This window comes from Lichenostomus cassidix, chromosome 2 (assembly GCF_008360975.1).
Source record: "Lichenostomus cassidix isolate B80296 chromosome 2, HeHo_3.0, whole genome shotgun sequence".
NCBI classification, from domain to species: Eukaryota; Metazoa; Chordata; class Aves; order Passeriformes; family Meliphagidae; genus Lichenostomus; species Lichenostomus cassidix.
In genome coordinates this window covers 39667776-39687495 of record NC_139482.1, presented here as the reverse complement: position 1 = coordinate 39687495, position 19720 = coordinate 39667776, and the positions used below count along the sequence as shown (strand labels likewise).

The 19720-nt window shown below is 37.5% G+C and overlaps 1 long non-coding RNA gene across 1 annotated transcript; it reads left to right on the top strand.

Moving 5' to 3' along the window:
- Positions 1-1939: 1939 nt before the first annotated feature.
- LOC146441187 (uncharacterized) lies at positions 1940-16232 on the top strand. The gene is made up of 3 exons (XR_014850417.1): positions 1940-2117; positions 13406-13445; positions 16092-16232. It is a non-coding gene; the product is annotated as an uncharacterized LOC146441187 (long non-coding RNA).
- Positions 16233-19720: the final 3488 nt, after the last annotated feature.

The window sequence follows — 19720 nt, the reverse complement described above, 5'->3', positions numbered from 1 at the left end:
AGGCGGCACGGGGTGGCCCTGAGGCGGCACGGGGGCGGCCCTGAGGCGGTGTGGGGTGGGCCCTGAGGTGGCCCTGAGGCGTCGGGATGAGCCGCCGCCGTTACCGCGGTGAGGGACCGTGAGCGGGGCCGAGGGACCCATGGTGGGCTCATGCTCTGTGAGTCACCGAGGGGTCACAAAATCACAGAGTGGGTCAGGATGAAAAAGGACCGCAGTGGGTCATTTGGTGCAACCTCCCTGCTCAAGCAGGGTCATCCTACAGGACTGTGTCCAGGTCGTTCTTGAATATCTCTAGTGAGGGACATTCCACACCCTTTCTGGGCAACCCGTTCCAGTTCGTGGTCACTCACACAGTAAAGAAGTTTTCCCTCATGTTCAGGGGAAGCTTCCTGTGCATCATATTCTGCTCATTGCCTCTTGTCCTATTCTTTGGCACCACTGAGCAGAGCTTGGCTCCATCCTCTTGGCACACTCCCTTCAGATATTTATATCGATTGATAGGTTCCCTGTCAGTCATCTCTTCTCGACGCTGAGCAGGCCCAGCTCCCCGAGCCTTTCCGTGTAATAGGAAATGCTCCAGATCCCAGTCATGCTCACTACCCTCCGCTGAATCCACTGCAGGAGCTCCATGTCTCTCTTGTACTGAGGAGCCCAGAATTGGGCTGCCCACAGGAATGAGCACAGAGAGCACCGTTGTAGAGGTTGTAGAGGAACCTCAGGGCAGCTTTGTGTGTGTGTTTGCAGCCTCTGGCCCTTGGGGTGCCCAAGGCTTCCACAGCAAAGTGGAAATGAGAATTTCGTTGTGGCAAATGAGAATTTCGTTGGCTGATTTTATCGATGAGTTGGTTTGGGCCCTTAAAAAGGGCTTCCCAGTCAGCAGGCAAGAAGTCCTCTCTCATGCTTCAGTTTCTGTGGGACCATGTTCCTGCGACAGGAATCAAGAAATCTAGTGACCCACCTGCAACTCTTATTTAGGAGTCTGCAGTATATTTAACTGATCAACCTTTAGTTATTCATGGCACAAGGCAAGGCTGACCACTTTGGGATACAAAACATGGAATAAAAAAATTAAATGAAGTGATAAATTGCCAGAAACTGACATACATTTCAAAACCCAAGAACATGATTCCCTAGAAATTAAAAGCAAGGAGACATATCTGAAAGTCAGGACTTCTTTTAATGAATACAACCCAGAATTTTCAGATAGCACATGCTCTTCCTATCTTTAACATTTTATAGTAACAGGTGAGGTGAAAAATCGGTCATTTTATGCAGGAGCCTCTTACAGGAGGCCACAAAAATTCTTTTAAATGTAGCATTTCCTCTGTTATCTGGCATTGTTACTTTCTGTTCAGTGGAAAAGTGAGTTTTAAAGATTACATTCTCAAGAAAGTGAGAAATCCAGGGGCTTTCTGCAAACACCAGATAGACCTTATGTGCCTCTGGAAGACAATAAGCAGTCTAGAAAATTCAGTGGGAGGAATTTTGATAACGCCATGTTATTTATTATTAAAATGGATTTCTATCAAAGTGTCTAGTGCAGTTTTGCACCAGATTGACATTATTTTCCCCGTATGAAAACTTAGTCCCTTTATTGAAAAATACATTGTTTCAACTTGAGGCCACACTAAGAGCCAAGTTCTTCGTGTTGATATATTCACAGAAATTAGTAGAGCGTGATGTAGGCAAAATCTTCCACATGAATGCTTTTGGCCTTACTGATCTAGAGCTTTATACCATTAAGTGCCTTTCTGCTTTTCTTTTTTTAACCACAGGTTTCATCTCATTCCTTAGAGTAAAACGTGGATATTACAATTGGTTTCTGCAACTTTAAACTATGCCACTTCAGTTAATGTTTATAAACTGTTTTGAGAATTTTAATTGAACAGAGCTGTGTAAATGTAACGTCAATTTATTTGTATTTGTTTTTTTAAGGGATTTTGGCCTATGCCACTTCTGCAATGAATGTAAGAGAGTGTTTAAAAAAAAAAAAAAGATACCAGCCAATCTGCAAAGAGTTCTTATGTATATCTGCAAAGAGAAAATACAACCAAACACATGATACAAAGAGGATATTTCAGCATGAGAGCCAAAAAAGAGAATATAGACTTCCAACAGTAAGTTGAGTCTTAGAAAAAAGGTAGTATTTAAGTTAGTAATTTCTGCTGCCCTTAAACTCTTGTCAACTGGTGTTTATATATGCTTTTCAAAATTAGAACTCTGAAGGTTTTTTGTTGATGAAAATCTTTGAACTTAAGTGTTGGTTCTGTGTTTTGTGTTAATTCAGTTGGTTTTAGGCCAAGGTTACTAGGCTAGCCAGAACTTTGCTGCTTCTTTCATGGAAACAGTTCATGAAAAAATAAATGCCCAATAGCTTTGTATCGTGGAGAAGTTGTCCTCTCCAGCCGCTGCTTCCAGTAGCAGTCATGGAGAGCAGAAACAGGACTTTTCTGAGAGTCTTATTTCCAAGTCTGACAGACAAGAATGATGAATACTGAGAACTGCAAAAGGGATTAAGACACATCTTGAGGATGTAAGAACAAATACAAAGGGTAAAAACTGATAGAACAACTTTGTTTTGGAGATTTGAGGGTCAGAAATAGTTTTTGAGGAAGGCATATCCAGCTGTGAGTCTGATAACAGTCTCGTGCTGTTTGGGGCTAGTAGAAATTATTGGAAATGAGAAAGTATCAGAGAAAGTGTTATCTTGACAGATAAGCAAATGAGATTGATACTATGCAGAGCTGGAATGTCATAAGTAAGACAATAAGATAGAAACTGTCCACAAAGAGTTTTAAATTAAGATAAATAGCTTGTATCTGACTTGGGAGTCACTGCAGTGATCCCAGGAAGTGGCACAATGGCTGACTCAATGATGCAGGAGAATTATTTTCTTACAGCAGCATGAATGAATAGGAGCAGAACAGTTTTCATGACCAAAGAAGAGGAAGTTACTGTGTGAGAGATATGAAGTATTAAGAACCATATCAAGAATTTTAGTGACACAGATAAAAAAGCAAAACACTTTGTAAATACTTGTTATTCATGCTTTTATACACAGTCTTGATGTTAATAAGATCATCAACCTATATAGAGAAAAGATATATTTACTTCCTTCATTAATGTGGAAGGGCCTGTGAAAATGAGCTCCATCCTGTAGGAGCATCAAGAGTATAAAGGGATGGTTTCATTAAAAAAAGGAAAAAAAGTGAAAAGTGGTTCTTCCTTAAATATGAGGTCTAACAGGAGAGAGTTTTGAAATGACATCTGGAGTATGCAATTTATGTTTAGTCAAATCTTTTTTATTATCAATCTTGCACAAGTTGGGCAGCTCTGTGAAGTTGTGCTGAAATGTGTGAGGTTTTTGCCATGTGGCACTTTGATACAAGTTTGTACTGTATGCTTCGTTTAACTGCCACACTTGTCCAGTAAACTTGCTTAACTGGGACATCTCCTGGGGCACTGGTGTAAGACCAGTGATACTTAATACACACAACTGCTACTTAATGGGGCCCTAACAGAACTGTGGCTACTACTTAGTGCCCCTGGTTATTCTATGCTGCTTATGTCATGTTTCTGTCACAATTTCTCCTAACTTGTCTATACAAAAAAGAATTCCCTGCAATTAATTCCCTGAGGTAAAATACTAGCTGCACTAGTGGAAATAGACTGATGATGGTGGTCACGATTTCTGCACTGATTGTTACAGTGGGAAGATATGGTAACTTCCCATATAGTCTTGAAGGATGCTTGACAGAATGTTTTTCTGATGAAATTTAAGAAATGTATATAGTCAGAAGTAGAGTTGGGTTACAGTAATGTCTGTGTTTCTGAGATTCATATTGTCATTTGATTAGCTAATCGCCCATTTTCAAAAGTGTGAACATATTTTCACACTTCAACCAAGACAGTGTTAACAAAGAAACTATAGATAGCAATAGAGATTAATTATCTATCCCATGAGTCTCCACACCTTGTTCTTACCAGATAAAGAGAGCCTATCTGTCTGCACACAGGTGTGATTTTTTTTTTTAAACAATAGCTTTGGTCAAATGAGTTCAAAGGCTTATTTTCAAGTGACGCCTCTTTGACATGTTTGTTCGCTGTTGACATTTTTGATCTTGTTTCATTAAATTCAACTTCCAGTAAAGGGTTGTGATTCTTTGCTAAGCATACCGATGTGAAATACATTCACTCATAGGTGTGAGATGTGGGGGAGCTTTACATGAGAATATTTAGAATCAAAGAAACCTTTCTTTTCTGGAGGGAATGTACTCTTACTGAAGCCACTGCAAAGTTGTTGAGGGCCTCATTTGCAATTGCCATCTGAGATTTTCACTGACATGTCTTCCAGAAGAAGGAAAAATGTGACGGAGGAGTAGTGCCTTTCTGTTGCACAAGTTGCAGCACTTTATATTTAATCCCCCACAGAATTAAACCCATCCATATGTCTCTTTAAGGATAGGAGGCCTTTACAGCAGAATCTGTTCATGTAGGAAGAAGCATTAGGCATGTTGAACTGTTTCTGTCCTGTCATATGAGCCTCTAATTCTGCCTGTCCTGGATATTAACGGATGCTAGTATGTTGCAGAGCTCTGAACCTGCAGCCTCTCAAGTCTCACATAACTGACATGAGACTCTGCAGTGTGTTCACAGTGCAAGCACTGGCACTGCATTGCCTTGGCCTCTCTCTTGCTCTAGAAGAACCACCGCTGGCATGTTGCTGGGTGGCAAGTTCTGTGGTGGCAGTGCCGATCTCGACTCCGGTGGACTGTTTCTTACTGCTTCACCAAGAATGAAACCTTTCCCTTCATGGGCCTGGCCTTTCCACTCATGTTTCAGGGCAGTTGGGACCATTTGATCAGTGTTAACTACCAAAACTTGCTGTCTTTCTAGCAAGATGTCACTGAAGTACATAGGGAGTTGGCCATCTGCTCAAGTAGAAAAATTGCATCAAATAATAATGCTGTTTGCCAGTCACTACTAGGTCTGATTGGCAAAGTGAAAACCAGTTCTGTTTCTTTTCTGCACATAAGAGCACACTCTTTCACTGGCTTTTGTTTACTTAAAAATTCCTCTTTTATATCAACAGATTCAGATGTATCCCAAAGTTATTAATTCTATGGCAGATGTAGATCAATTGACTATCATCAAGATTTTCAGGTATTAGTAGTTCAGTAGTGTAAAAGGAAAGGAAGGCTCACCACCAAAACAAAGTAGACTGTAAGCTTTCATTGTCTGATTTACCTTACAAGAACAATTACTTTTCAGGCTGCGGTCAGAATACTTTTCTGTCTGAATATATTCACAACAACTGTAGGGTAACTCTCACTTTTATTGAAGGTTTTATTTAGAAACTTATTTCTGTCATTACTGGAGCTTTGGATTTTCATTTTCCCTCCTTGCAGCTCTGCATGCAGTCATAAGTTTTCTTTCTGCTCATAATGTTCTTAGAAAAGATACTTAGTCATTCTCTTGCCTTACCTTTCCCATTTTTTTTTCATGCTACACAGAGAAGGGCTAGTCCTTGATGATAGATGTTAAAAAAGAAATGGTTCAGTGTTCAGTGTGGCTTCTAGGCCACAGTAACCACTGTGTGGTGCAGTCCTCTAGGTATGTGAGGTGGCACAGGAGCCCTCTTGCTGTCTTTCCATCAGTACTAGCCTGGATATTTCCTAATCTCTCCTTGGTCTGACTTCAATTTGTTCGGGATTTTTTGTGCCACAGCAGAGAACATCTCTGTGGAAGCAAGCTCTGAAATTCTAAGGTACTTTCCAATCCATTCCTTAATGCAGACAGGGGTTACAGCTCCACCCTTGGTGTCAGGAGTTGTATTACAAGTACAGAAAAAGAAAGAGTAAGCCTTTAACAACTGGAATGCACTACATAGTCAGCCCTGTTCAAGTGCTAGTCTTGTTTGTATATATTCATTTTGTTTAGTAAATCCCTGCTTAGAGACACAAATCCTCTTAACTGCTAGTTGAGCCTCTTAAGAATCATTGTCTGTTTATTTAGTTCTGGAAATGTTTGCTTCTCATAGGGCACACCACCCTGTAATGTAGGATCACCATTCTGCCTTGAAGTTCAACTGCAGTAGTTGCTTCTTTCATCTCTAAACCACGAAAAGCCTTAGAGATAGGAAAAAAACATCACAAAGAGCTTAAATAGTTTTCCTGGCATGGTGGAGGAATGCTAGTGGTATAGATCTGAAGATCAAGCTCCTCAATTTATAGTCCATTCAGATTACGTGAGATCGTAACACGACTCATAATTCAGGAAATTAAGTCTAAGTGCAACCCATACTCCTACATTTGGATTTTCATAATTGGAAATTATAAGATCTGAGTCATCAGGGCCAAAAAAAAAGGTGGTGAAACGAAAGCACTTATTAATGTATGTAGAAAAGGATGCAGAAATGAAAGAGAAAAGAATGTCATTGCTGAATGTGATCCTGATGCTATCTAAAAATATCTTTCTGTCAGCAGATGGCTTCTTTTTGCATGCACTAAGCTCTCAGTATTTAACTTACAGTAAATCCTCATGCCTATGCATACCCAGATTTACAGTAGGATAGTGTTACATAATTATCTGTGATGTTATATTTGCATACCTACTTAGTTTACATTTTTGAGAAGTCTGTGGTTGGATATCTCTCCATGAAATAAAAAACTGTAATCTGAGACACAGGGATTTATTTTCCTTAAAATTTGCAATAATTAAATATCTTTACTGCACTTGTTTCTAATTCAAACATGTCACTTAAAGTCTGATAAACAGAATGTGAGTAGAGGAAGATGCTTTTCTACCATGACATATATGGTCAAAACATGGTTTTTTTGTAAAATCTTTTCCCTTCCCTTTAGTTTTTAGGTGCATAAGAGTGATGCAACAACAATAACGCTGAACACTTAGCTTGTCTATATTCACCAGTCTGGAAAATTCAATGTGACTTTAAGTTTAACACTACTCTGCTAAAGAACCTCAACTGACCAGCACTGATTCTGTGGTTTTAGTTACTGAGATATAGATGTTGTCAAGAGGAAGAATTGGCAGTCATAAAACTCCAGAATCTGAAATTCAATAAGGGCAACAAATTCTTACATTCTTCTTTGTGTTCGTCCATTGCTTTGAAAATCAACTTTTAGTTCCTAGTATCTTATTTATGTTGTGCAGTTAAACATTTGCCTGTTCGTGAGAATATGTTCATGTCCCATATTTTTGAGCTGAGAAATAAATTTTCATTTTAGCTGAAAAAAAAAAAGTTATTTCTACCCTCATCTCCTTTTCTCATGTCCTTTTTACATTACTGAGTGTGGTTTTATAGGTGCTGTACTTCCATTTACTGACATTCATTTCAGTGTTAAGTGAGCACTGAATGCAGGAGACATCTGATTTGAAAACTCAGTTCTCAACATGTATTTCCCTGCAAGCTGATTCTGGTTCCTAATTACCTACCTTACTGGGACATTTACATCCCTAAGTAGTACAGGCTTTGGGTGATTCCATTTCTGATAGCTGGTTGGTGGGGGTGCAGCAAGGGTTGGTTGCTGCTGATGTGTCAAACCATGGTGCTGTCTAAAGAATCATGAGATATGTTTTGGACTGATAAATGTGACGTGTTGTAATACACAGAATCCAGATGAAAAGTCGAGGCATTTATCCCATTGATTCCAGTTGTGTTTAGGAGTCCTTAAGAGCCTGACAACTTCTACATTCAAATTTTTTGCTGCAAAGCATTTCATTAACCATCTCCTTTGCTTTAAAACCAACATTTGACCTTTACTCACAACTGAAAAGTATATGAGGATATGTGATGTAATTGAAGCGTGATACAGAAATGGATACTCAATGGAAACCCTTGGTGAAATTAGTAAAGCAAATCCTTTAAGATCTAGGAAATGCTAGACAGTTCTGACACTTCAGTGCCAATGATAAGAGTATTTATTTAGGGCAAACTGAAACTGGGAGTTGAATACAGATACTATGATTCAGGATTTCATAGTTATCTCTCTGCTCTCCAATTAAATAAGTAGTTAAGATGTATCCTGTAATTCTCAACTTTTCCTAATAACATGCGATTTTGGATTATGGATTTTTCTATTTTTATTATTTACTATTTATTCAGCATTAGTCTGATCATTGTGCATTTTTAACATCAGTATCAGGGATTTGAGTTTGTTCTTGTAGGCACTGTCTGCATATCTGTTCCAAAAATCTTATAGTATAAGCAATTGAAATAGCCTAACCAGCAGAACTGAATAAAGGCAAAGAAAGCAAGAAAACATTACAAATGTCTTCTTTAGTATGAAGACATTTACTACATAAATGTAGTAAATGTTATCATAATACTGTTATCATAATACACTGGCAATATATGTGAAATGTAGTAAAAGTTTCATATATACAGATATTTAATTATCTTTCTGACTTCTCCTGCAGAATTAGAAAAAAACATAGTATGAAAGATACTATTGAATGAATATGTGTCAAACGAAAGTGTAACTTTAAGGTTTAGCTTTCTGTCATGTTTTTGCATAACTGGGATTAAGTGTTGACTCAGAAGAGTGGGGATTTTTTGGTCAGGTAATTTCAAATTCATTCTTTCTTGGAGAAAAATCTTTTTTTTTTTGCCCCACTTTTTATAACACCTTTTATTTAATTTCAGTGACTAATTCACATTTTAGAGAAAAGAATATTCAGTGCTCTAAACTTTCAGTAAGGTTCATAACATCTCTGAGATTTCCCAGAACTTCTACAACAAAATTCTGGGACAGCAAATTTGATATTTCTGGTAAGTCAAAGGATTGAAATAAATGAAAAATTATCCTTTTAAAAATTAACACATATAAATTAACATAGAGAAATAGAAAAACAGAGAAAACAACTAAAACACCCATCCTCTCAAACTTCCTGTGCTTTATTTTGAGTTTGTATTTGGAAATACCCACTCATTTGGTACCATTCATTTGGTGACTGAATCCCTGCAGTGGATAAATCAACCTTTATTTATGAGCATTGTGTTCTATGACACAAACATGTAAATCTCCTTCAATATTGTAATTTGTATTAAGTATCAAATAATTGACTGCAGTTTGTGATGAATCAATTCTCATGCTGGAATAAGCTGTAGAAAAGGAAGTTGAAGTTTGAAATTGGTGATTGTCTAAGGTGGAACAGCAGATTAGGAGTAACAGCAAGATTTTAGCCTTTGAATTCTAAATGAATATTGTATTTGGAATGTCAGAATAACTCTTTTTCACTTGGCTATGTTATGTGCTGTGCTGGCATCTATAGTAATAAAAGTTCTATTTGTTCTGGGGGTCCTTTCTCACTGCTTAGAAAAGAAGGCTTTCAGATGTGGAAATTTGCATAGCTTGATATTTATTTCCTTAGTGAGCTTAGTGAGCTACATGGAGAAATTACAGCACCTTCAGAAAATTACAATTATTTTTTTTAGTGTGTTTTTGTTGGGTTCTTACCAAGTGCTTCTTCCACCTTCTTGTTAAGCTTCTTGATTTTTCATTCGAGATATATATATACTGTAAGTACAGTGTCTTAATATTACATTTTTTCTTCCATCATGCATAGAAAAACTCTTGTTGTTCTTTTGCTCTCTATTGCAATATAACAACTTGGCCTTTTGCAATGCATAAGGATCACTTTTGGTCAATTTTAGCAGAAGAAGCAGTGTGTAGAAAACTTTATCTACCGTCTCTGGCTAATGCTATTATTGCAAGGGTTCCAATTTCAAACCCATTGCTATGCCACGGTTATACTGTCATCCACTATCTTTTATTTCATTAATATACTTTAGTTTTCATCATAATTCATCTCCAAATTTATCATATTAATTGTCTTTCTTGCCATCCTTTTTTGTCCATGAAAGTTTTGGTTAACATTTTTATATATAAAGTTTGATTTATGAGTGACATCTTATCTTGTACCAGCATGGACAGATTTACAGTATTTATCAGGTGTGTGGCTGAACTGCAGTTTCTGCAGATGCAGCTTTTACAGTCACTTCATAATCACTGCTTAGCCATTCACATGTTAATTTGCCATAAAAAGGAATCTGGAATGTCATTAAAAATACTGTATGTGCATTGATGCTACCTTTTAGAAGTATTTAAATATACTTGTACTTTAACAAAAATGATGGTAGATATTAATACTGTAACTGAAAGTACATAAGTACCATCATAATTCAGTTCTTGTATTGTTTGAATTGACTCAAAATTTTGTTAGACAAAAAATCAGGGAAAATTTTGAATTTAATTTTTTAAGCTCTGTCTGGTTTACACTAGCAGGAATATATGTTAATTAAAGAAAAATCAAAGCAGTTTACTATACCTTCAGGCTTCTAGAACAGTATGATGTTTAAGAATGTCTCACATTGATTTTCTAGATTTCATTGTAGAAGACAGAGCTACTCATATGTGAGCGATGTGGAATACAACCCTAACTAGGACATCCAGCATTAGTGCAAACAAAGACCTCTAGGAAGGTGTAACCAGTTGTGGTGGCAGTTTAGGCTCCATTCATGTTTTAATTGCATCTTCAACAAAGATTGAAACGTAAAGGATTGTTCCAAAGAAAATATTATGGCACCTAGTTTTGTGTAATTAAAATATAATTTTGAACTTTTTAGCATTAAACTAAAATGACTGTACAGATGATGATTATGACATCCATCTATTGAATGCAATCTGCACTGAATTCTGTTAACCTAGTGTTCTTTCTGTCTGAGCTAACACTCGGCTCGAGCATGGCAACTGCACTGACATAATTCTTTTGGTATTAGGGGAACCTACAGAGTCTGTTTGATTGACTTTCTATTCATCAAGCCATGTTCTGCCTTGAACATAAATAATTCAAAATGCCCACTTCATCATAATTTTCCCCTCGTAATTTCCTTCCATTGGTTCAGCAAAGACCCCACAGTGTGCCACTATCTGCAGATTGTGAGTACCAACCAGGTTAGGGCGCTGCAGGCTTCCAGCTGAGGAGCTGTGGTTCCTTGACAGGGTGACACTCATTCTCCAGGGCCAAGGCCATAGAAGGCACCTTCGGGACACCTCCTGCTGTGGTGAACCAGCACTAGGAGGGTGGGAAGCAGCTGCAGGCAGAGCTGCTGGCCAGCCTGCCTGCTGGAGGGATGGGGCCAGGGCAGCACAGAGCCAGGGTGGGGAAAAGCGGCAGAATCTCCACAGTGCAGTTCTTGCCAGGTTAGGGAATGTGTAACGGAGCAGCTGTTGGATATGCAGTGACAGATACCACGACCACCATGGCTTTGCTGGCTGACAGCATGTCTCCCAAAGGGGGGTAAAGCATGGGCTACTCTAATCAGATGTTCATTCGGAGAAAAATGAACTTTCTGTCATTCAAGTCCTTGCGGGTACTGCAAAGAGAACAAAAGAATACGGTCATTAAAAAAAAAGTCACTGGCTACTGACCTGCCTGTCAATAAGCATTAAAGAAATGTGATGCTGCTGCTTAGAAACTATCAAATTTGTTTTAATGACCAATGCTAATGTCAAATATGAAGCCAGAATTGGTGCTGATCTGTAAAAATCATGCTGCAAACTAAGGGATACTTCTGGTTTTATTGTAAAGGAAAAATCCTCCACTTGCATTAGCAAGGGAGAAAATCTGTGACTGAAATAGGGAGAGAATAGAGGAGAGAAAAGGTAGTTTTTCATTCCGCTCAAAGTTTGGATATCCTCCCAGTTCACAACACCAATTAGGCTTTTGAAATTGGGAATAAACAAAAGGATGAGCATATTTTCAGAATAGCTGTTTTTTTAAAGGGGTGCATTCGCTCTGACTCAGGGAGGAGCTGGAGTCTGCAGTGAAGGGAGAGCAGCAAGCACTAGCATACTTGAAACTCTTTGGAGTTGGAGGCTTTGCTGCTCTAAAGGAGCCATTTTTCTAGGAAGCAGCTGCAAGACCCCCAGAAGAAGAAGACATGCACACACCAGTTCTGTTTCTGCATAATGAAATTAATGTCCTGTTTCAGAAAAGAGAAAGCTTTGAGTTCTTGCTTCAGTTTTTACTATGTTTGATGTACATCAGAAATACCCTCCTAGTTTTTAACACACATTTAATCAAAAGACTACTGTAATTCTGTAAGTGCTGTGCTGTTCTGGCTAGGTGGTTTTGCCATAAACTCTCCTTAACACTTTTTCATTAATTTTCTCTCTACTCTGTGATTTACTCCAGACCACTTCTGACTTCTGCAGTATGAAAAAACCCAACTAGTAGTGTATAGAAGCCTAAATCACACTTGTTTATAAGTGGTTTTTTTCACTTCTGTGCATTTCAGAGTCGTTTGAGGCTTCTACATTTTTCTTCTCTATTGGTGGTTAGCTGGAAGGACATAGAGACATTAGGGCCTTTGGGAGAAATTTTTCCTGCTTTTCATGTGAAAGCAGGTCACTGCTCTTATTGATTTCTGGACTACCAGATATTGTATGTGTCAATGTCAAGTTTTAGGTCTCCTCTTGTGTTGGTATTGGTGATGAAGAATTCATTATTTGGGTTTTACGGGGACACACCTGGGTCATTTTACCATTTTAGCAGAGGACCAGAAATACTCTCTTGTTTTCAGCTAACAACTCTCAGGATTGTTCAAATACATTTAGACAGGTAATTTGTATAATTGCTTTGTGTGCTGGTGGTTTGGGTTTTTTTCCTTTTATATTTCCAGGAAAAACTTAACAAAGGACTTCTTTTAATTCTATTAATATTTCATAAGAACTAGGCCCGTTCCTGGAATGTTAATATTGGTGTTGCCCACCTTACAGAAAAAAAATTGAGATTAGGAGAGAGTGAGTTACGATGTAATTGAGTAATTGATGAATGATGACAAAAGTGTCCATGGGAAATCTGTAAAACTATTGAGGTGTGTAAGAATTAAATGGTGTTTAAGATTTATATAATCTGTCTAAAATACAGAAAACTTTAAAGACTACTTTAAAGACTTTAAAGACTACTAGCTAAATGGTTAGCTAGAAATTTATAATTTTGTGTCCAGTTCTTATTGTAAATGTCAAAAGTAATTTTGAGCCACATTTGAAAGGAGAGTTCTTTTATTTTTCATATTAAAATGTTGAAATGTTTGTTATTTTAATGTTACCTGGAAAATTTCTTGATAAATCTTATAAAACTGAATTATATTTTGGCTGGGAAAACTATCTTTTCCCTTGAAAGCATCATTGAGTATTTTGCAACATTCAGAAGTGCAGACTAACAGCAGTCTCTTTGAGGAGAGATTCTCAGAAGATTCAGATCCCTTGAACCTGCCCAAACCTAGAACGTAGAAATACAAACCACAAAATAAATTGCATATGTTTATTAATGACAACTGTTGTTTTTTATGTCCCCTCCTCACTTTCCCTCTCTGGAGACCGCAGCAGAAACCATGTGACCAGACAGATGCCATTCAAGTAAGTTCTTAAATTAATCTCCTGTTCTTGAAAACAGGTGCAAAACTAAGAACACCTTAAACAATCCTAAATGTTTCCAAACATACACACAGATTTGGTGGGATAGACATGTACTATTTCTTCTAAGCATAAATTTGTATATTGCAAAAGCGAAAAGTAAAGCTAATGCTGATATTTATAAATCAAAAAAGAAATCCTTGAAAGCAGTCTAGGAAATGGTCATTCAGCTAGCTGTCAAGGTTGAATGAAGTCCACACATGAGGTGCAGTCTGTTGAACTTCCAGTCTGAAGTTCATGCAGAAGAGAAACTATTTAAACAATTCCATTCAAGTATAGAGATAGAAATGGACACATTCTTTCTGACTTTCTGAGCTTGGCTTTGAATTGGTTGGTTTTGTACTATAGGAACAAACTTCCTTCACTTGTGCCATATCAATTTACCTTGGTCCAGAGTCCACTTTTTCCAGTAGAAATGGGATAAAGTTACCGTTACTCTTTATGGAATGGAAAGCCATCCTTATGGAATGGAAAGCCATCCTTATGGAATGGAAAGCCGTCTTTAAGGACGGAAAGCCATCCTTATGTGGTTGATTTGATTCTTTTGTTGTGTTAAGGCACCTTTCTAGACTGCTTGGGATCTCTGACAGCATCACTGCTTTAGAAAGTCTGACAGCAGGATGAAAGTTGCCTACCTTTAGCAGCTGCCTTTACTTTCTTTCTTTGACTCTTAAGGGCAGACTTTATTTGCCTTCTGTCTGTGACCAGTAGTACCCAGCGGTCTGCTCTTCACAGTCACAGGCTTTGAAAAGTGTCCCTGTGCACTCACTGTGCTTGATGCATGCAGCTGTACTCAGGCAAGTGGCTTAAGGGCAGATATAATTATTTCAGAGTTTTCTGAACATCTGTATTTGAACACTGGGGGTATTTTTAAATATTGTTGGTTTTTATACTACATTACCTTTCAACAACAGCTGTCTTTTTTTTTATGTTGTCTTTCTGATGCAGCTGTTCCATATTTGCCCAGAAATTGTCCTTTTCGGCAGGAACTAAAAATGTCTCTATGAATATGGGTTCTCTAATCTTAATATTGGGTATGTAGAAGACAAGAGAGAATCAGAGGAGGCAAGTTCAGCAAGGAACAAAGAAGAGCATTAAATGATTTACAAGTTCACCAGGATATTACACAGCTCTTAAGATATCTACTGCCAATCATGTTGAAGAAATCATGTGAAACCTATATCCCAGACGTTATTACAGTGGCCAGGCAGCTCTGGTTTTTGGAGTGGGAGCACAAATTTTTCCGCCAATCCTACTCCAGCAAGGCAATGTATTAGGCCTTCCACTCTGCTGGAGGGAATGATAAAGACAATTACTGTCCTGATCCGTGAATGAGCATTCAAATGTTTTCATACACTGTTAAATGTGTTCTGGAAATGTTCCTGTTTATTGCTCAAGTGTCTTAATTTATGAAAGTGGTGATATGTGTAGTGTGTTTTGTAAAAAAAAAACCCCATGAAACCCAAAATCTAGTCTCCCTAAATTTGTCAAATTTACCAGCAGTTAACCAAAACCCACAAGCATGCCTAGGCCACGGTATTGATGACGGTGCAAAAACTAGTATTAAGTGATACATTGCTTGACTGTGGCACATTGTCAGTGCTTTTAAGATCTTTCCTTCACAGGTCAGCACCTCAGTGTGCTCTGCCAGAGTGACCAAGCAACCACTTCCTTTTTCCTGACGTGTCCCCCTGTCCTCCTGTAGCTTCATAGATGCTCAACAGGAGTATTTATTCTAATTGCTACAACAGTCCACCAAGCAAATGCACTATATGAAGTTACAGAATAGAGAGAAGGTATTTTAGGACTTTCTGCTTCCCTGAGAGGGGAGCTAGTAACACGTGATGCTTTGGGAAAACATTCCAGGAGACAGTGGACTGGGCTGAGGAATAAGGGACTCAAGCTAAGTACTCCAATAAAGGTTCTTGTTTTTCATTTCAAGCCTCTTAATGTAAATTGGAACATGCTTGATGGTGTTGGTAAGAAGAGTGAACATTTCATGCACTCTAGTGAGTTTGTGACTGTCACCATAAATGCATGGATAACATTTTCTCATTTAACCCTTTTTTGGTGATAGTTTCAGTTTGACTCATTATTACTCACAGAAAGGCTTACACTAATGGAAACCTTTACAGTTATGAGAGATGTTATGTAATCTCATCAGTCATTTTGTGTTTGCAGTGTATACTATAACTTTATTTTTTAGCAATTTGAATTCTTTATAGATAAATTGCCAAAAGTTTCATATCAAATTTTAATTATAAATCATTGCAAAAACCCAATAAGTTGTGTGAAGCTGGCTAGAAATCTTATGGAAAAAGCTTTAGGCAGTAGGATACTTTAGGACATATTTTATGGACTTGTCCACTGGTAGCATGTTTTTGGAAAAAAGATAATTACAGTCATTAGGAAAATTGAAAGACAGGCAATTTGTTTTGAGTAGCAGCAGAGAAAAAAACCCCATATCTAATAAAAGGTAGCTCAATTTTTCTTTGTACTAAATTTTCCTTTTAATTGCATGAAACATTTTGAAACTGTGTTGCCTTGAGATAAAAATGTAGGAGGCTGAGAGATTTTTCTTTGATTCAGGAGGAGAGAAGCAGAGACAGAGGAAGAAAAGAATAATGAAGACTTTGGCAGGAAATACTTGGCATCATAAAATCGGTAATATATGAACTTCCTAGTCTGAGTAAGCAGACAATATTTTCATATATTTACCATTTCAATGCAGTTGAATGAAAGTGACTTTTTATTTTTATCTTTTTATGTCTGGTCTTATTTTTTTACATTAAATATTTGTGATGTTATGTGCTAACTGAACTTTGGAAAGTATACCTCAAATACAGTGACATTCAATGGCAGTTCTGTGAGGCTTGCTGAGATTACCAAAGTTCTGTGTCCTGTGGGTAAGATCATTTCATGACTCGTTTTTTTTTTATTATTTGCCTGTTTTCCTAAAACACTAAATAGCCTGTGTCAAATTCTGGTCTTCAGTGCAGCAATAGCACCTTGCTTTGGGAACACCAATTAGTCATGCAATGGGGGGCAGAATTAATTCATTGCCCCGTGTTTGTGTGCTGTTGTCTGTTGCTCTTCCTTCACATTCTTCATAATTTGTTTGGCAGCACATTAGGAAGTAGTCTTATTTAGTGGCATATTTAAAAGAACAATATACTTGAGTTTGTTGAGGAAATAACTACTGCTTCTAATATGAAGATCCTGAATGCCCCAAGCTGAGTCCCCCAACAGTTGGTTGCTTTACACAGCAATACCCAGTGGAAGAAGAAGCTGTGCTACAGATAGTTGCCACATCAGAAATAATTCAAAACTGCAAGAAAGAGAAAAATAAAAAATAACTGAAGCTCCAGACAAATTGGCAGGCTGGGTTGTGTAAATAAAATGGCCAGCTAATTGTATTCCCTGGTGAATCCAGTCCAAATGGACCAGACGGGTTGAGTGCATAATAGAACACATGCACCACAGTTTGAAAATCTCTGGGAATACTGAGCTGTCTTGTGCCACCCCTGATGGAACCGAAATTGTAGTGAACAGAATGCTGGAACCATGTTGTATTATCAGAGGACGTGGAACCATTTATTTGAACTAAACACTTAGTGCTGTCATGCTGGTGTGACAGAAAATGGCACTAAAGCACAGCTGAGTGGCTATTTTTGTCTGGATAAATACTCCAGTTTGTCAAGCTCTGTCCTCAGGTCTGCTAAAGCACAAAGGTTGAGTTCAAAATTAGACATTAACAACTTTATGTTATCTTAGCTCAGGAAAAAGTATCATCTCATTCCTTTTCTTTTCTGTGTGCAATTCCAAATGTCTAGTAAATTAATGAAGTGGGTCTCTGGTTATTCAGAGAGAATACTTAAACCTATGTTTCATATTGTATTTCCACAAAAGTAAATTTTTTGTAAATTTACTTCTTTCTTTATTTCAGTTCATCAGATTTTGGCATTGCTGGTGGTGGTTGTAGTTTCCAGTTCAGGAAGCATCTGTTTACAAGACATGGGCTTCACTATATTATTATGACTGTAGATCCTGCTTATACAATTATCCATACTGTGCTGGAGCACTTCAGCATTTTTGCATCTCGAAACTAACAGCAAAATATAAAAAAAATTAGAGATTACAGATATAAAGATTAGAGTCTTACTGACTGAGCAACCAGGCTTGGGGTATAAGTGGGAGTTCAGGGTTTCCATTCTTGAACTAAAAGTCTAAATTTAATACTTAATAATTCTGGGGGGAATTTTTGTCATTAATCTTTGCTAAAGTTGGAGTTCAGGTTTTATGGGGAAATCATAAATTTAGGACTCATTATTTTTCTGATGCATTTTCTGCAAATGTCCACTGTTATCCCAAGATATGGCACCTTGCAGCTGGGGAATGCTCTATGGCAAGGCAAAGAGGATCAGTGTAAGGCTGGTGTCTTCTGTTGGGGTGAAGAGCCAATAAAGATCAGAGAGAGGGTAATGAAGTGCATCAGGCATATCCCAAGGCACTCCAGGGGCATAGCTGTCAGGATTCAAAACTTAAGAGGAAACCTGAGTATATGGGCTATGCATATGGAAGGACTGTGTTGCTGTGCAGGAAATCTCCTGGCTTTTTGTTAGGACTGCTCAAGTGGAAATTTTTTATTTGATCAATAATCAGAACTGTGATTTTGTATTGAGTTAGTGCATAGAAGTTAGAGAAAGGGCTCAGTAATACTGTCTTGAGTATAACTAATGGGTGTTCTTGCTAGGCTTGTGAATGAATACTGCTGATGTTGCCTTGAAGTCAGGAGTGCTATGCCCTGAGAGAGCAATGGGGAAAGGTGAAAACAATATTTTGCCTCTGTGGTCCCCTAAAGGCAGAGCTCTCAAAATTTCACTACCCTCTTCCTGCAAATTAAGAAAAAATTTTTTGGTCAGTGTGTGTTTAGAGGACGAGAAGAACAGAGGAGGCAGGTTCACCAAGGAATAAAGAACAATAAATGACTTAGAGGTTCACCAAGGTATCACACAGCTTTTGAGATAACTAAAAGGGCTACTGCCAGTCAGTTTGGTCAGTGAAGAGTAGTTCTCTCTTCCTCTTTGTTTTCTTTCTTTTAATCTGAATTTTTCTTTCCTGAAATTGATCTGTGTTATTTAAATAGCAGTATCCAAGATACCAAGGTTAAGAGTTGAATATTGCTTTAAACATGCAACTTATTCAAAACCTTTAAACTTTAAAATTTCATTAATTTTTATAATACATTTTAAACTCTTCATAATACTCACACTGATTCACAAGTGTTGTTTCTGAATTTTCAGGTCAAAGCATATTAAGAGGAAGACTATAGTCTAAAAAGTTTTGTTTTGGCATGAGGCATACATTTATACAGGAAAGATTTTGCCTGAATGTCTGTGGGGAAATTCTGAGGCGAGAAATGATAGCAAGACAAATGAAAATGAGCAGCATGGTCCAATATTTAACAGGCCAGATAATGGATTCAGTATCAGCTACTTTTCCAACCAAAATGTCAGTTTTTTTTTTCTTTCTGTGTAATCCTGTAGCTCAGTTGGGAAATTTAGTCTTTTTACAATTGTAGTCTTCTTTGCTCAGGAAGTCAGCCACAATAGTCAGAATGATTCCTTCAAAGTATGTATATAAATACATTAAAGTAGTGGAATAGGTGTATAATCTGTAATAGATTCATTACCCAGGTAGGTCAAGAGACCTTGGCAACACTGATGGAAGCAGCTTAACTCTTGAGAATATCTAATTTTAAATTTTATCTCATTTCCTATCTCAAATTCATAATTTTGCACTTTTCTACATTGTATTTAAGAACAATATTCTTTCTTTAGTCTTTAACATACATCCAGGTTAATACAAAAGTTATTTATATTATAGTCATAGGAGAAGTTTCATTGTGCTGAGTGCACTGATCTTATCACAGTGCAAGTATGCCTTTAGCTTTGATATATAGGAAGCCATACAGTTTGAAGTTCTTCACTGTTTGAATCTGCTTTGAGTCTAACTTGGATTTTTTTAAAAGCAGCAAAACAAATAAAATCAATGTTTTCTGGGAAAAGAAAACAAAAACAAACAAGCAAACAGAAACACCAAAACACAAAGAAACAAAACCAAAATAAAAACAACAAAAACCAGCCAACCCAAACAAACAGAAAAAAAAATCCCCCCCAATCCTACAGAAAAAATGTTTTTTTCTCTGTATATTTGTT